Below are 18,564 nucleotides of genomic sequence, written 5' to 3'. Positions count from 1 at the left end.
ATTCTATGATCCGTCCTAAAGACAGAAATTGCTATGGCCAAGAAGGATCCTTTTGAAGGATGACCAACTAGACTAGTTTGTCCGGGGCAACAATGACTTAAACCTGGCATTTTAACAGAACGATTAATAGTCCTCCCAGTCACTGTTAAAGATATTTTGAATAATATAAGTTCATCTTATTTTATAAACATATGATGACACCACTATTTGTTAGAAAAATGCAGATGAAAACTACAATGAGGTATCACTTCACACCAGTGAGAATGGCCATCATCAAACATCTGCAAATAATAAATACTAGAGAGGGTGTAGAGAAAAGGGAACACTCTTACACTGTTGGTGTGAATGTACATTGGTATAGGCATTGTGGAGAACAGTGTGGAGATTTCTTAAAAAAATTAAAAATAGAACTACCATGGTGGAGGTTGTGGTTAAATCACTAAGTCATGTCCGATTCTTGTGACCGCATGGCCTGGAGACCCCTAGGCTCCTCTGCCCACGGGATTTCCCAGGCAAGGACGCTGGAGTCGGTTGCCATTTCATTCACCAGCAGATCTTCCATATGACCCAGCAATCCCACTTCTGAACATATACCTGAAGAAAACCACAATTCAAAAAGATACATGCACCCCAATGTTCACTGCAGCACTATATACAAGAGTCAGGCAGGGAAGCGGTTGGGATGGATTGGGATTTACATATATGCACTATTACATATGAAATAGATAACAAATGAGAACCTACTGTATTGTACAGGGAACTTTACTCGATGCTCTGTGGTGACCTAGGTGGGAAGGAAGTCCAAAAAGAGTGGATACATATATACATTTAGCTGATTTACTTTGCCGTATGGAAGAAATTAGCACAGCATTTAAAGCGATCATACTCCAATTAAAAAACAAACACATGATGAGAGAGAAAGCAACTGACCCTGAGGTCACCAAGAGACAGCTGCCCAACAATGTGAATCCATACTGAACTCAAAATAAACTTAAGTGAGCTCAAAATAAACTTACCATATTTTTGAATACAAGATACAATTTAATTATTCTGATAAGGTTATCAGGCAATGGAAATACCCTTTAATAATTAGATTAACTTTTTGTCACAGATGGAGAAATTTTATGAAAATACTTATGCTGTGGCCTATTACATAAACATTATGAATTGCTATTCTGCTAACATGCCAGTGAATTAGATCATCTAATTTTATAATGTTAAATAAACCTTGCAATCCTGAAATAAATCCAATTTTATTTCCAGATTCATGATTCTACCACAAATGTCTAATTTAATATTTTTACATTCATAATCATGAGTGAAACTGGCATAATTTTTTTCATTTGTTTATGTCTTCATGGGTCTTTAGGTCAAGGCTGTACTTCTCATAAGATAAAGGCTCTAAAATAGTTTGAGTAAGCCTGAAACTTATGAAATTGGCAGAATTCACGGAAAACAAAACCTAGGCCTGTTACTTTATTAAAAGATAAGAGAGTCAAACATGACTTAGCAACTAGAAAACAACTGTAATATTGATTCAATTGAATATATTATTACAATGTTAGTAAGTTCTTCTTTAGAGTCATTTTTATAAATTATTGAGAAATAAATTCAAGTTTTCCTAGTGATATACATTTTCATTAATATATCTTTATTTTATATTTACATTTGCAGAACACCATTTTATTTCATTTTCTTTTGACATTCCTTATTTTTTCTTTAATCCTCTTTAAATATTTGTCTATATTGGTAACTGTGAATGATGACATTATCTTGGCACTTTTGATATGCTCTATTACATTTTTTTCTATTTCAATAAATGATGTTTTGTGTATTTTATATGCTAAATTCCATACACCCTATATATATATATATATATATATATATACACACACACACACATATCTGTTCTTTTTCAGATCCTTTTCTCTTATAGGTTATTAAAAATATTGAGTATAGTTTGTTGAGTACAGTGGGCACTTGTTGGTTATCTATTTTATATATAGCAATGTGGATACTTTAATCCCAAACTCTTAATTTATCATTCCTCCTTTCCCCCTTGGTGACTGTAATTTTGTTTTCTCTGTATGGGGGTCTATTTTTATTTTGTGTATAAACTCATTTGTATCAATTTCTTTTTAGATTCCACATATAAGTGATATCATATATTTGTCTTTCTCTGTCCTGCTTACTTCACTTAGCATGATAATTTCTAGGTCCATGCACGTTTCTGCAAATGGCATTATTTGGTTCTGTTTAATAGCTGAGTAATATTTTACTGTGCATATACACCACATCTTCTTTATCCATTCAGCTGCTTCATGTCTTGGTTATTGTAAATAGTGCTACAATGAACATCAGGGTGAATGTATCTTCTTGAATTATGATTTTCTCAAGATATATACCCAGGAGTAGGATTGCTGGATAATGTGGTAGCTTTATCTTTACTTTGCTTAAGGAAACTCCATATTATTTTCCATAATGGCTGCACCAATTTAAATTCTCACCAACAATGTAGGAGGGTTCCCTTTTCTCCACACCCTCTCTAGAATTTATTATTTGTAGACTTTTTGATGATGGCCATTCTGACCAGTGTGAAGTGATATCTCATTGTAATGCTGATTTGCACATCTCTCATAATTAGTGATGTTGAGCATCTTTTCACGTGCCTTTTGGCCATCTGTCTCTCTTCTTTGGAGAAATATCTATTTAGGTCCTTTGCTCATTTTTTGATTGGATTGTTTACACCATGAGCTCATTTATTGTGAGACCTGTTAAAGGAAAAATTTGAGGCCAGCGTTGAAGGTAGTTACTCTGGAGAGAAATTGCTCCCATTTCTACAATTCACATGGAAGCAACGTCACCTCCAACAAATTGTTCACCTGAGATTGCCTGATATCCAGACAGTGTGAATTTGGTATGCAAACTTGCTGTGATGTTTACTTGCGATTATGAAATCTAAAGAAAAAAAAACAAAAAACAAACATTCCCCTCCTGAAAGCCAAGGCTTATATATAAGGCTGTTTTCCTTGAAGTCATGAACTGTGTATACTTTAGAAATAAGGTTGGGCAATTATAGTTAACTGTTTCAGTAAGGATTAAGTCTTATGTATCCAAGTTTAATGGAGCAAAGTGTCTCTTATGAGTGTTCACACAATTCAGTAGACTATGGGCTTTATCCACAGCGGACTGAAAGTTAATAAGTTTTATCAAATGTTTTCAAGGCAAAAGAGTTTTAATGCTCTGGTAAACTCTCTGCATCCCTCTTACAATGAGGTTTCAGCTTTCGAATATTCTACACCTCTTTTCCAACTGATTAAGTTAAACATATTTTAGCCACCATTCTTGCTGTTTTTAGTATAAAGATGGGTACTTAATCTGCTTAGTTGCTATGAACAAAAGTCTGTAGGTATTTTTAAAAGTAATACACACACATGTGCACACACACACATATACACGCATCCTGAGGGGAAGTTGTTTGACCACAAAATTATCAGAACATTTCATGATAGTAACGTTAGTCAAAGATAATGAACGTTATAAATATATAGTTACATATGAAATATTTTATTTACCAAAGATTTGACATTATTTCAGTCAGAATATTTATCTTTACTTTTACACACACACAAAAAGCATATAGATGCTTGACCAAGATTCATACCAAGATGCTTGGTATGAATTGACCAAGAAACACCAATATCTTGAATTTGGCTTTCCACTTTCCCTAATGCTACAGCTTGATGATTATACGGTCTCTATTCTGAGGCATACACAGCTCTTTAAAAATGTTTTGCACCTGATAAAAGAAATGAAAGTGAAAGTCGCTCAGTCGTCATTATACAGTCCATGGAATTCTCTAGGCCAGAATAATGGAGTGGGTAGCCATTTCCCTTCACCAGGGGATCTTCCCAACACAGGGTCGAACCCAGGCTTCCCGCATTGCAGCCAGATTCTTTACTAGCTGAGCCACAAGGGAAGTCCCATAAATGAAATGACCAGCCTCCAAAAGTCAAATACTGAAGTTAGCCCCTTGCTTCTGATGAATGGGTGAAACTACTTTCCACTTAAAATAAGATAAATCCCACCCAAAAGAGCTAAAATTTAAGAACAAAAAGATCTCCCATAGTAAAATATACAGAGGTAGAATTACTCCAGGGTTGGTTATTTTTATCTTTGCACTTTGATTTCATGATCATGTCTTTATATTTTTTCAAGTGAGTTCTCCTTATGTGTCTAAAAGACGACTTTTCCATTTTCAGATGTCACATTCAAATAGGACAATGTTTGCTGTAGGTAGAAATTAATTTTTTATGATAATGAGGAAAAATTTCCTAGAATTTACCAGAGGACGTGCTCTTTGCTGTCACTGCCAAATTGATGCTGCTGTACATACCATTGATTACCATATTACCAGGATGAGCTTAATCTAATTAGGACTTACACCTGAGCATCAAATAAGGCATTGAACTGAGGAGAGCATTTTAAAAATCACGTCGTTAATAAGTATAGGGGAGAGAAGGGATTATTAGTATATCCAACTTTAGAAATTCCCTGTGAAGACTGTCTTCTGTAAGCCCTTACAATATTGATAATTGCAAAAGTTCAAAAATAGCTGTGGTGGAAACCTATATCTAGTATCGTCTGTGGGCCTATCATTGTCATTGGTGGTTGCCAGGAGCAGGGGATGGGGGGATTTCACATATTGGGTAACTGAGGAGCCTGGTGGGCTACAGACCATGGGGTCGCAAAGAGTCGGGCACGACTGAGCACAGTACAGAAGCAGCAGCAGCATATGTGTGTGTGTGTATATAGTGAAACGTAAGTTTTAGAAAGACTAAGCAACATTCCCAGAGACATAAAACTAATACATGGAAATCTGAGTCTGTCAATCCTTAGAAACAGTATCTCTATCGGCAGGTACAGCTTCCTATATATATTTGAGCATAAACATGTAAATACAGAAATGAGTAGTAACATACATGTTTATTTTAATGTATTTCAGTGTAGCACTTATTCATTGCATATCACATTTTTTAATGGCTGGAACCATCTACCTTGCATCTGTACATGCAAAAACACCAAATGTCAATGTATGATGTTTTTAATCAAAACAAGAGTGAGGTTTATACTAGCTGTGCCTAAACTCTGGAGGTTTTGTCCTATACCATGATTCTAATGTTGACGCTGACTACAGGCTTTGAAATCTTTCCTATGATGATGTACTATCCTTCACTCAATCTTCTGAAGGGAAGTTTTACTAGACTAGAAAAATTATGAATGATTAAATATTGCTATACTCATTTGTCCAACCTCATTTTTTCCTTGCAGTAAATATATATGATGAAAGATCTTCAAAAGGAATGCCTAGAGGAGAGGAAAGGAGATGTATTACTGATTCTTAGCAATTTAATTACAAATGTGTTTCTGGAAGAGGGTCTTGTCTTCTTTTTGTCTTCATCAGTGGTTAGAATTTCTTTCAGTTTACAAAAATAATGTTATTTTGTTTAAAAGAAAAAAAAAAACACACCTGATTCTTTTTGCTTCATCTTAAAATAAGTTAAAGGACTTCTTGGATTTCATTTTTCTTTTGCTGGTTAAGCATTACCACCCTTCTCCCTCCTTACTGACAGCACTCTGAAGAGGAGAGCAGCTTGTATGTTCACCTAATAAAATTAGTGATAAGTTATATATTAAGGGGGAAGAAATGAAAAGATTTCTTAATTTACCACAGACTAGCACAAAATAAACATAAGATGTTTTCTTCTGAGTCTCAGCCTTGCTTTTCCAACTACTAAACTCCTTTCTAGTTTACTCTGGTCTCAATAGCATTTAAAAGGAAAACTCCCTTTGGTTTCTTAGGTGTGATTTATAACAAACATTAAGTTTAAAATTAGTTTTTTTGTTGGAATTTCTCTGAGTCAAGTACCCTTAGGAAATTACCACCCTCACTTGAACCGGCATGTTCTGTAGCAGATGAGTTATGGCTCAAAGGACAACATTCATTAAGAAAAAGTTAAGAAGGACTGGGGAAATCAAAGAGGTGGCAAGAACAAAATTCTGATTTAATTTGTTCAGCCAGTTTCTGAAAGGACTGAGTTCTCCCGTCTCTACCACAAAATGCAATTTACTTTACAAAAAAATAAAGAGCATCATCCTTTCACAATCACATGCATACTTCATTCCCCTTAGGAGAAAGTGAACAGGCTGCCCTAGAGAACTTAATTCAGGAGCTTTCACATTCTTTTCAGTGGTAGATTTTAGAAGCTAGTTCAATATAAAAATAAGGTATGAATAAAGCTAAAGAATGACATAAATGCTATTATCAGGAGGAACTGCCCCTATATCATTAAACCTAAGACATTAATTTTTACAGCAGCAGATTGATTAGGCTTTATTTTATCTTGTTGAGAAATAGGTAAGTGAACGTTAATTAAAGGAGCATTTAACCATAATCATTCCTCTTTAAAGACTTTACAAAAAACTAATTCTAATGAATACTTACACAAAATTTATACAAAATTTCATCATAGGATAATGAGTGGAATAAGATCAAAACCATACAGTTTAAACTAGGGTGGGCAAGATCCACTGGACAAGAGTTTGTGCAAGCTCCAGGAGTTGGTGATGCTCAGGGAAGCCTGGCATGCTGCAGTCCACGGGGTGTCAAAGAGTCGGACATGACTGAGTGACTGAACTGAACTGAACTGAACTGAGGGTGGATAAGATCCCCTGGAGAAGGAAATGGCAACCTACTTTAGTAATCTTGCCTGAAAAATCTCATAGACAGAGGAGCCTGGCGGGCAACAGTCCATAGGTCGCAAAGAGTCATATAGGACCGCGCAACTGTGCGCACACACACAGAAATTTACTTTCTTGCAGTTCTCGAATACTACAAGTTCAAGTTTCTGGCAGATTTGGTTTCTGGTGAGAACTCTCTTTCTGACTTATGGACAGGGATGGAGTAGGGTGAGGCTGGGAGGATAAACTTCCTGGTCTCTTCTGTCTTATCTACCTATGTTCATAGTAATATTATTCACAATATCCAAAAGGTGGGAACAACCCACATGCCCATCAGTAGATGAATGGATAGACAAACCAGAATGGAATATTATTCAGCCTCAAAAAAGGGAGGAAATTCTGACACATGTTATAACATGGATGCATCATAAAAATATTTATGCTAAAAAAGATAGTGCTGAGTGAAATAAGCCACAGAAGTACAAATACTGTGCAATTCTACTTGTATGAATTACCTCGAGTAGTCAAATTTATAGAAACAAAAAGTAGAATTGGGGGAAAATAGAATGTGGAGCAGTTTGATGGGTACAGTGTTTCAATTGGGGAATATAAAAATTTCTGGAAAAAAAATGGGTAGTGATGATAACTGCATAGCAAAGTAAATGTACTAATGTCACTTAAATGTACACTTAAAAATGGTTAAAATGGTAAATCTTACGTATATTTTACCATATTAAAAATTATTTGAAAAGTGTGCTGCTAAGTGAATTCAAACAATACAAAAATACGCGAAGCAAGTATATCTCACTATTTATATGTTAATCTTTAATTCATTTGCCTTTATTTTGGTGTTAGGAATGAAGTGGGATATACATTAGTTATTATTGCTGTTGTTTAGTCGCTCAGTCATGTCTGACTCTTTAGCAACCCCTTGGATTGGGGTTATCCAGGCAAGAATACTGGAGTGGGCTGTCATTTCCTTTCTTCAAGGCATCTTCCTAACCCAGGGATTGAACCTGCATCTCCTGTATTGTGCACAGATTCTTTACCGCTCAGCCACCTGGGAAGTCCAGGAATAAAGTGGATCCAGCCGTAAAAAAATAAAAGATAAAAACTATATGGGAGGTATTACTACTAAACTATATGGAGAGATATTACTGCTGATCCAGTAGATACAGGCCTTATGGGTTTCTTTTTTTTTTTTTCTTATACATGTAGTTGTTGTACTTGTGGATATGTACACATACAGTCACACCTAGGTGTCTTAGAATTAGTGATATGTGATAGGTTTGAAGAATTGAGACTGACTGGTCCAGGGCTAGAATTTGTGTAACATGGTGAATAACCATTTGTTGGTTGACTGTAAGCATGTTTTCAATACTTAAGATAACTATAAAACAGTTAAATCTAAAGAAATAGACAATCACTTTTTCTTCATAAATACCTCAGTCTAACTAGGAAAGAGGATCATAAAACTGTAAAGAATTGCTCTTCCTCTAATCACACAAAGATCTCTCTCCTTCAAAGGTCTACTGAGATATTTTTAGTTTTTGCACCTCATTGCACACCTATATCTCACCTCACCTACAACTTCTTCTTGAGAAGAAAACTTGACTAAAAATAAATCCTGAACCACAGGAAGGTAGGACTTGAGACAATACTTAGGAAAGAAATTATTTCCTTTGAGTCTCAGTGTTTAATAAAGAGAAAAAGAGAGAGAGCCCCACTCCCCAAGCCTGCCGGCTTCATCGTGTCTAATTTGCGTCATCAGAGTTAAAATCAATTTTCTTTTCAGACATAATGGATACAGGGGGCAAAGTTTACAAGACCACTTTACATTGCTTGAGTAGTGGGATAAGGTTGAGGGTGAGAGAAATAGGAGGATCCTACTCTCAAAAATATGAAGCTAGAATCCGAAGCCAGAATTACCTTCATTTTGCTATCAGAAGTGCAAGGCAGAAATTTAAGTTCAAGAACTGCTGATTTAAAAACACTCTAATCTTTGCCACTGCCCATATCTAAATTGTTTAGACTGTTCTGTTTCCCTCTGGTGATTTGCTTTAAGATCCATTATAATAAAACTGTTTATCAAAGAAATATACATGCAGTACAATCTCACCCACATTAAAACATAAAAACACCGAACACATAGAAACAGAGAGTAGAATGGTGGCTTCCCAGGACTGAGGGGTTGGAAGAATAGGGAGATATAGGTCAAAGAGTGGGCTTCCCAGGTGGCTCAGTGGGTTAAGAATCGGCCTGCAATGCAGGAGACACAGGTAGATGCGACTTCATGCTTAGGAAGATCCCCTGGGGGAGGGTCAGCAATAAGAGGAAATTCAGTTTAATCTGTAGAGAGAAGCTAGGTCCCGAAGTGAATATGCCAGTGATGGAGGCTTCTGAGATGTGAGAAAATCAGCCTGCAATAAGTGTCCTTAGTTAGGGGATGAAAGGAAAATGCAGGGCAATGATTTAAACTTGAGAAGGGGCGTTGTACCTCAGCATTTATAAGAGAGCCTTGAGGAAGGTAAAGTTAAAAGGTAAAGTGAAAAAAGTTTGGAGTGTACATATGATACCAAAGTATCAGAATGAACTTATTCTACACAAGCTTTCACCTATATACATTTGAGTTTTAGGAAAGAGAAATAGGTTCTATGCTGTCAAAATCTGTCAAACACTAGAAATAAAATTTTATTTTGAAGTATCATAAAACCTAAGAATTTTTTAAATCCTAAAGTTTAGGAACAGCCTTTGCTGTATTTCCGCCCAGTGCCTGACCCCCTAGATTCCAACTTTAGCCCTTTTCTCATCTTTCTCCTCAGAACAGCTGAAGAAATCCTTCAAGATTTTCAGTGGTTTAAATTACTTTAATCATTACTTACAGGCTGATAAAATGCAACTTTGGTGCCAGTTTTCCCCTTTCTGTACAATTTCCCTTGGCAGTTCCAATCATCTCAAATCCATTGGAGGCTCAGGTGGTAAATAATCTGCCTGCAATCCAAGAGGCCTGGTTTTGAACTCCTTCACTAGTTTCCAGAACACTCCCGGGACCTGACGTCCCTCCGTCCTTTCATTTCAGTCCTTCTCAGTCATCTCCCAGCTATATATTATGAAGGTTGTGCTTAGTCGCTCAGTCATGTCTGACTCTTTGTGACTCAATGGACTGTAGCCCCTCTGTCCATGGGGATTCTCCAGGCAAGAATACTGGAGTGGGTTGCCATGTCCTCTTCCAGAGGATCTTCTGAACACAGGGATGGAATCCAGGTCTCCTGCATAGAAGGTGGATTCTTTACCACCTGAGTCATTAGGGAAAACTATGAGGGTAGATGAGAGAAAAAGTAAAAATTCTTTCACTCCAGAAGAATTTCTAGAGTATTCTTTTACCTCTAAGCACTCCTGTTTGGTGTGCATTGACTTACTCTTCTCTTTGCACTTATTTTCTTGGTGATCTTATCCAACCCTAGTAACTTTCAGTTTTGATCTCTCACCAGACTTCTATAGGAATTTCAGACTAAAACATGTGAGAGCCTATTAGCTTTTTTTTCTTTTAATGTTTCTAATTAGACCATCAAATTTGGCATTTCCAAAACTGATATTCTGAACTCCTTGACTCCAAACCTGTTCCAACTGCTGTTTTCCTCACCTCAGCTGATGGCAGCTCTCCTCCTGCTAGACTAAAATATCTCTGAGGAGGCATTTTTAAAGTTCTCTTTCTTTCTCCCTGGTGGCTCAAATGGTAAAGAATCTGCCTGCACTGTGGGAGACACGGGTTCAATGCCTGGTTCTGGAAGATCCTCTGGAGAAGGGAATGGACACCCACTCCAGTATTATTGTTTGGAGAATTCCATGGCTAGAGGAGCCTGGCAGACTACAGTCCATGGAGTCGCAAAGAGTTGGATATGACTGAATGGCTAACACCAACTACAGCTAAACCAGTTTTCTTAGACACTCACCAGTTACCACTTTCAGTCACTGTACAATACCACCTGCAACACATACCTATATAAACACAACCAGAGGTCATCTCCCAATTATATATTATGAGGGTAAGTGTACCCTCATAATATAAATGTATGCTCATAATGTACTTTTATTTATTATCTCTCCAGCAATTAACACTATATTGAGCTTATAACAGAAGTCCATTATATGGTGAAGTATTAAATGTATAAAAGAGGAGAAATTGAGTAAGGTAGTCAATGACTACCAATGACTACCAATGACATCCAGTGACTAAGTAGTGATGGGAATAAAGTGAAGTCTAGATCTAGGGAAATAACTTACATGAGAAAGGCTCTGAAGGAGTTTAGGCAGACAGAACACAAGCATGTACAAAAGGACAACCATGGGAAGGCAGAGTGAGAAAGCGTCATCTGTAGGCCAAGGAGAGAGACCCGGAGAAGACCCTTCCTGTACAGCCCTCAGCGGAAACCAACCAACTTTGATCTTGGACTTCTAACCTCCAGAATTATGAGAAAATGAATTTCTGTTGTTTAAGCCATACAGTCTGTGGTGTTATGTTAGATTAGCCCTAGCAGACTATTGCAGGTTTTAGCAGGTGATGTCATTATATGCCAATATCAGTATGTGGCAGTTAGTATGTCTAGAGGAGAAAATTACCTCTTTAAATTTTTTTTTCTATAAATTTTTTAAAAAAACTGGGTCTTCTACTTGAAGAGTAGACTAGAGTTCAGTTGTAAGCTCATATATATAATCTGAAAGAGGAAAAGCTATTTGATGAGAAGTTTCTGTTTTCCATCAAGATTTAAATGCAATTATAATAAAACCATGTTTGCTTGCAGTAGAGTTAGATGTTTAAACAAGTCGATAAATTTTTGGAAACACAGGAAGGAAAGATACTTTGTTTACTTTTATTTCCACATTAATTTTAGTACTGACAGAGAGTGACAAAGCGATGGCCTCAGAGACCACTAAAACCATTTCATTCACAAAATGGGTGTTTTATGAGTAAGCACTCTACAGACTGCTCCTCTGTCAGGAGGACTGCTCAGGGCCCAGCAGATGGTCACTGGAGTTTGAAGGCATCTGTTCACTCTCGCTCCTCTTGTCAGTACAGAATCCACTAAAGATAAAGTCTTTCATATAATAATGTTTTCTGCCCACAAAGACCATGTTATACAAGGACCAGGAAATTGGATAATTTTGATAAATGTGATCAAAATAGAATCAAGGTGTGAAAATGTTTTGATGGCATAATAGAGGCTATATCCTACAAGACAGAGTAGTAAATGCAATGTCATGAACTGACTGATGTTTGAGCTATTAAAGTAACTCACAAGTTAAAACACAACTGCAGTAATGAAATGAGTTTCAATTTCAAAAAGTTATAAAGTAACCCAAACCCTGAAAAAACTTGATTTTCTAATATATGTTGTGTTTTTTTTTTTTTTTTCATATGAGAAACAATCACACTGAAAATATTAAGAACCTGCTTGGCTCATACAAAGTAGTTAGCTCTGAGGGTTGGCAACAGTAGAAATAGTATTTCTCCCTTTCAGAGCTACAAACACTTTAAAACAAAAGAGATACCAAAAAGTAAGAATAATGTAAGGGAAGCACTTATAAATTATACCTGAGTGGTCCACCCAGTCAGGTGTAAAGATATCAGCTAAAAAGTCACATGGAGAAGAACAGGTGAACTCTGAGGGACTGGTCGTGACAGAGATGTAGGAAATAGGCATCATTCATAGTGAAACCATTATTAAAAGAAGGGTGCAGTCAGCATTCCAGGGGTGAATTCAGTTATACTGACTAGAGTAGTCTAGTGGCTTTCAATCCTTTTTAAGACACTGACTACAATATATTTTACTACATTTCATCTTGTTTTAGTTTCAGATTTACAGATAAGTTGCTTCATGCTTTTTTCACACTCATCAGTTGTTGACAGTTATCCTTTTTTACTTTAACATTCTTTATCTCTTGCTCTCTCAGAGTATGCGGCCCTCCCCTGATCTGCCTCTATGATTCTCTAGCGCTTTAATGCCTGGAACTACAGGATAGCCCAGACATGCATATCACTTTCTCTGGCTCAGCTCTATTATTAGCTACACTCCTTGTTCCTTTTTTATCGGCAACAGTTCTTAGAAAATACAACTGGACACTGTGTATATTAACAGCTTCTACGCCCTACCAGTGAACAGAACTTGAACATATGCATATTTCTGTATCTACTGCAAAGAGCTGACTCATTGGAAAAGACCCTGATGCTGGGAAAGATTGAGGGCAGGAGGAGAAGGGGTTGACAGAAGACGAGATGGTTGGATGGCATCACTGACTCGATGGACATGAGTTTGAGCAAGCTTTGGGAGATGGTGAAGGACAGGGAAGCCTGGCGTGCTGGAGTCCATGAGGTCTCAAAGAGTCAGACATGATGCAGCGATTGAACAACAATACAGCTAATGAACTCTTATTGATGTCTCTAATTTTATCCAACACTTTAGGAACCTTCTAGATATATTTTTCTTTTTAACATTTTTAACTCCATTCCAAACCAGTGAGAAATCTGGCCCTCATTACACATTTGCTTTAACTCAGCAAACAGAATACAGTTTCAAAATGGGTAACATACTACTAAACAACAAACAAAAAGGAAACCTACAAACTAGAGTTCAATATTTGTTTACTTTCTTTTTATTTTTTGGTTGTCAGGGAATGTTTGACGGGAGGATTCCTATGTGCTGTCTCTCATGAGTCCTTTGTCCCTCTTCAAGCAGAACAGCACGCTGCTCCCAGGGACTGAGGTCATTATGTGAGGCAGGCTTGGGTCTCCTTTAGTAAACATTCTCTTTAGGACAAAACTGCTTAGTCTCGTTCCTCTTTCTTGAGATATGGATTGTGTCCTGACCTTGTGACTAACATTACCCCTTGTTCCCTTGGTAACAGTTGCTGTACGTTTGGTTTTCTGATCTCTATCATTCCCGAAAGAAGTTTCTTGTACCACAGCCTATATATACTCATAGGAAAATCATTAAAGCACCTTTGCTCCACCAGAGCTTAGGTCCCTGGGTCTTTTTTGTCTCTCTCTCTCTCTCTCTTTCTCTCTTTCACTTTCTTATCGTCGACTCCGTACCACAAGGTTCCGGTCCATTAAAGGACCCCAACATTTGGTAGTAAAATTTAATTAAAGTGTAATGAACAAAGCTTAAATGTATAACTTATTGAGTTTTAATAAATGCATATACTAAGAATATTTCCATCACCTCAGAAAGTTAACATTTGGCTATTTTTCATCAATGCTTTCACCCTCTAAAGAGATAAACAATGTTATAATTTTTTTCCATCATAGATTGGTTTTCCTTGTTTTAGAATACATTACAAACAGAATCATACAGCATTTGGAATCATACAGCATTTCAAGAAATCATAATTTCTTGAATTGGACTCGTTTGTCAACATTTTTGTGAGATGCAACTATTTTTATATGTATTAGTAGCTTATTATTACTGATGAGCAGTATTTTTGTTATATGAATTTACCACAGAATATTTATGTATTTTCCTATGGACAGCAGAGCCACTTCACATTTTTGACTCTTCTATAAAGCAGCTCTAGATATTCTTGTGTCAGACTATTTGTAGACATGGGATTTCACTGATCTTGGTAGGTAGAATTTCAGGGACAGGTATATACCTTTATATATACCTTTCTAATAGGCAACCAAATTTGGTGTTTTTTTTTTTTTGGTAATAGAAGGTGGATTATTTACATTCTTATCAGCATGTATGAGAGAACTAGTTGTTAGGAATCCTGACCAACATTTGTTGTTAACAGACTTAAATTTTAGCCTTTCTAGTGTGTGTGTGTGTATATATATATATATATATATATGTATATATATATATGACTTTAAAGTTTTCCTTATGAATAACGTTGAACTTTTCTCTCATCTTTATTTCGCACTTTGCATCTTTCTTTGTGAATTATCCAAGGTTTTTGCCCATTTCTTAGATTGCCCATTTATTGTTGAGTTTTAAGAGTATTTACATATTTTTATTCAGGATTCTTGTGTCAGTTAAAAATTTTGCTTTCACTTATTCTTTTTTTTTTTTTTTCTTGGTATGCTAGTCATTTTATTTATTTATTTATTTTTTTAAAAAAAAAGAAAATAAACTTGTTGTAGAGTGCTTTCACTTATTCTTTTGGCAGTTCACTGTCCTTCTTTAATCTATAAATTATGCTTTTCACCAAATTCTAAGAATTACTCGTGTTAATTTCCAACTGTGCTTCTGTCCTTCTTTCAGTCCTCTCATTGTGCATTTGAATAACATACATGTTAGACTGTTTTTTATATTATCACAAAGGTCATGGAATCTGTTATTTCTCTCTTTCATTTTTTACTTCTGTGCTTGATTTTCAGATTAGGTCACGTCTTTTGATGTTTTTTCAAGCTCAGGGATTATTTATTCTTGCAGCCCCTAACTGTATTGTCATAATCTAGTGAATCATGTTTGAGCTTTTCACTTCTACTATGCTCCTTTTTAAAACAGGTTTCATATTAAATGTTTTTTAGTTGCTCTAAAAACAAAAAGAACTTCAACTAGGAAAGAAAAAGAAAAGGAAGAAGGTCCCTCCCAGGGCCTGGGTGGTATTCTAGGAGGCTTCAGTTCCTAGGCTGGGGCTGGAAACCAGGTCTCTTCACTCAGGTGGGAGGGGATGGCTAAATTTTGTACACCTGCTTCAGGCCAGTGTTGCCTAGGCTGGAGGCAGAAGCTAAAGAGCTTGCAACTGCCAGCTGGTAACACCTGCCTTTGATGGGATCAGTGGATTGCTGTTGAAAAAACCTCTAGTCCAGAATCCAGTCAGACTCGAAACTTCTAGGTGGTACTTACTATTTTAACACCTCAAGTAGGAAGCAGAGGACTAAAAACAATAATAAGTCCCAGAGGAGGACCCTTGAAGATGATGCAGAGGAGAGAAGGTTCAAGGCTAGGAAGGGCCAGCCCTACTGGGAGCATCTACTCACCTTGCGTCATCTCTCTTCTCAGGAGCCTACTGCATCCGCTCAGCACCAGCAGGGCTACCATTTCCCAGACCAACTTTGCCCACGAGATGCTGGCCAAGAACAAAGTGAGGTGGGTTCAGACAGTGCCCCGCGGAGATATGGTTAAAGTCTATCTGCAACACGGAGCCGGGGCGTTCGGGTGGCCTTGTCTGGCCTTGATGTACCGAATGCAGGTTACAAATACTGACACATTTGAGAGAAGCTTCCAGCGGCTGCAGGTGATCTGAATATCGAAGGCAAGGTCAGGATTCCAGTTTCCTTGGGGGCTTCTTTGGAAATGCCCCTCCATCTTGGGGATGATGGGAAGAGGAGTCAGCCCTTCTTGCCCGGCAGGCCGTGGTGGGAAGACCCTGCAGGCCAAGGTAATAGCTTCCGAATCACTGGTGCTCTTCCTGCAAGGAGCCGCCTGGAGTCCATGGAGCGAGGTCTCCACCCAGCGCCCCACAACGCATACACCGCGGGGATCCACGCCTGGAGCAAGAAGCACTCCACCCGCGTGTCCTGCTTCTCCACCTCCGAGGGGTGCAAATGCTCAACTACCTCCTGGTGGAGATGGACGGACTGGACACCACCGACCAGTCGTCCTGGCGTCCACCCACGAGCTAACATGTCGGAGTCCCTCCTGCTGAAGCCGGAGCCCGGGCACTGAGGCGCGGCCCCACGGGTCTGGGAGGAGCCGCCGGCCACGCTGCGTGGGATGCGCGGGCAGGTCCAGTTCCCAGCGGCCCGCGTGGAGCGCATCACCGCCTCCAACGCGCTGAGAGCGAGCTTCTCTCCAGGCAAAGGCGGACGGTGGCTGTGTTTCTGAGTCAAGCGGTGCTTCTGTCTGCAGGTGGCTGGAACACAAGGAGCCAGTGAGGACGGTCTCCATCACACCAGAGACAAACGCTCCTAGACTAGACTGCTCAGATGCTTCCCAAGAATCTAGCACCTCTTACCATGATCCGCTTTTGGAGATGCGCATGGCTCCAGTGTGGCCGCTACCCTCTGAACACCATCTCTCTCAATAAAGTAACTTTCAGGGATGGACGACCCCCATCTACTACTGCAGAACTTGCGGCGCGTTGGCGGGGGTGGGGTGGGGTGGGGGGGGTCCTGATTTGCTGGTGTTTCCTTGTTCCGCAGCAGGTCAGTTTTACCACCTAAAAGCCTCCAGGACTCACTGCTCTCCAGAGAACACAGGTGATAAATGTGAGGAACAATGGGGCTTTTCTTTTCCTAGCTGTGGTCTGAGGGTGTCATTCCAGCAAGCCCTCATCCTAATCTGTTCTGGGTCCCAGGATTGGAGAAGGGGCTGAAATAGTTTCTTGGTACTTAGGACTTGACCCTGTCGTTGGGCTTAGTATAAAAACATCATTTTATAATCTTAAATTTAGATGTAGGTGTATTGTGTTAAAATAAGAAAACACAACCATATACAAGCGACCTTAGACAGTTGGAAATGCACACACCGCATTCACTCATGAGCAAGGCAAGTAGAAGGGAAGACTCGGTCTTTCAACGAGTAAGGGGAAACAGAACTGTCTTCAGGGAAATTAAGGAAAATGTAGGCTTGGAAACAACTATTAGTTATGTGAATCCCTGATATTTTTTGACAGTTGAGAGGGAGGAATTTGGAAGAAAGAATAGAGTTGGCATGGAAAGGCAGTGATTGGGAGACACTAATCCTTAGATATTAGTCATTTTAAAGGAGGGCCGTAGTTGAGAGGTAAAATAATAGCATCAGTGTTCAGTGGTCATCTCTGTGTTGGTTGATGAATTTAAAAGTTACCTGCTTGATGAAATTAAAGTTATAAAGGAGAATGAGAACTGAAGCATACAGAGCTTGGACTGGTCTGTAACTGAAAACTTAAGTAGAGAAATTAGTTTTTGGCAGTGGTGCAGATGCTTTCTGGCCTGAGGCTAGAAGGTAGGAAGAAGGAGCTATGTAGTAGAGAATGAGGACAGACGTCACTTTAGATAACTTTGATTTCTCAATAAATATGTGGGATTAATATCAGTGAATATGAAACTGAGAAAAATGGAAAAGTTTTGGAACAGATTTGGGGAAGTACAGCCAAAAATGAATGGATGATGATGTGAAAGTCACTCAGTCATGTCTGACTCTTTGCAACCCCATGGACTATACAGTCCATGAGATTCTCCAGGACAGAATACTGGAGTGGATAGCCATTCCCTTCTCCCAACCCAGGTATTGAACCTAGGTCTCCCGCATTGTAGGCGAATTCTTTACCAACTGAGCCACAAGGGAAGCCCAAAAGATGAATGGAAGTATTGTAAAAATATTTGGGGGCTGAATAGATCTTAGTATCATTTCCATAGTAAGAATTCAAAATGTTGATATAGTATATGATTATCATGAGATAAGAATTCTGCATAAATAAAAAGAAAACTAGCCTAGATAATGAATAATCCATAATTAAAGAAAGCTATCTTAGAGGAAAACAGATTTTTATCCTTCCTCTCCCTCTTGAATTCAAATGGATGATTTTTAAAACATGCTTACATAAAATGTTATCAATATCACAACTTATTATCCTAAGTGCTTTTAAAAATCATTTCATTTGAGCATAGATCCTGAAGAATATGTTTTCCTTACTTTTCCTATAATTTTCTTTATCCTTTCTTTATTGATTATTAGCTTATTATTAATGTCCAAATGGGCTTTCCTAGTGGCTCAGACAGTGAAGAATCTGCCTGCAGGGAGGGAGACTTGGGTTCAATTCCTGGGTCAGGAAGATCCCCTGGAAAAGGTAATGGCTACCCATTCCAGTATTCTTGTCTGAAGAATCCCATGGACA

The 18,564-nt window shown here is 38.1% G+C and overlaps 1 pseudogene; it reads right to left on the bottom strand.

The window, feature by feature from the left end:
- LOC133046622 (large ribosomal subunit protein eL8-like) overlaps window positions 1-15,734 on the bottom strand; it is a 94,564-nt pseudogene extending 78,830 nt beyond the window's left edge.
- Window positions 15,735-18,564: the final 2,830 nt, after the last annotated feature.

The sequence above is a fragment of the Dama dama genome, chromosome 25, assembly GCF_033118175.1.
Source record: "Dama dama isolate Ldn47 chromosome 25, ASM3311817v1, whole genome shotgun sequence".
Taxonomy (NCBI): Eukaryota; Metazoa; Chordata; class Mammalia; order Artiodactyla; family Cervidae; genus Dama; species Dama dama.
Note: the sequence above shows the minus strand (reverse complement) of the source record. Positions and strands in the feature narration are given on the sequence as shown.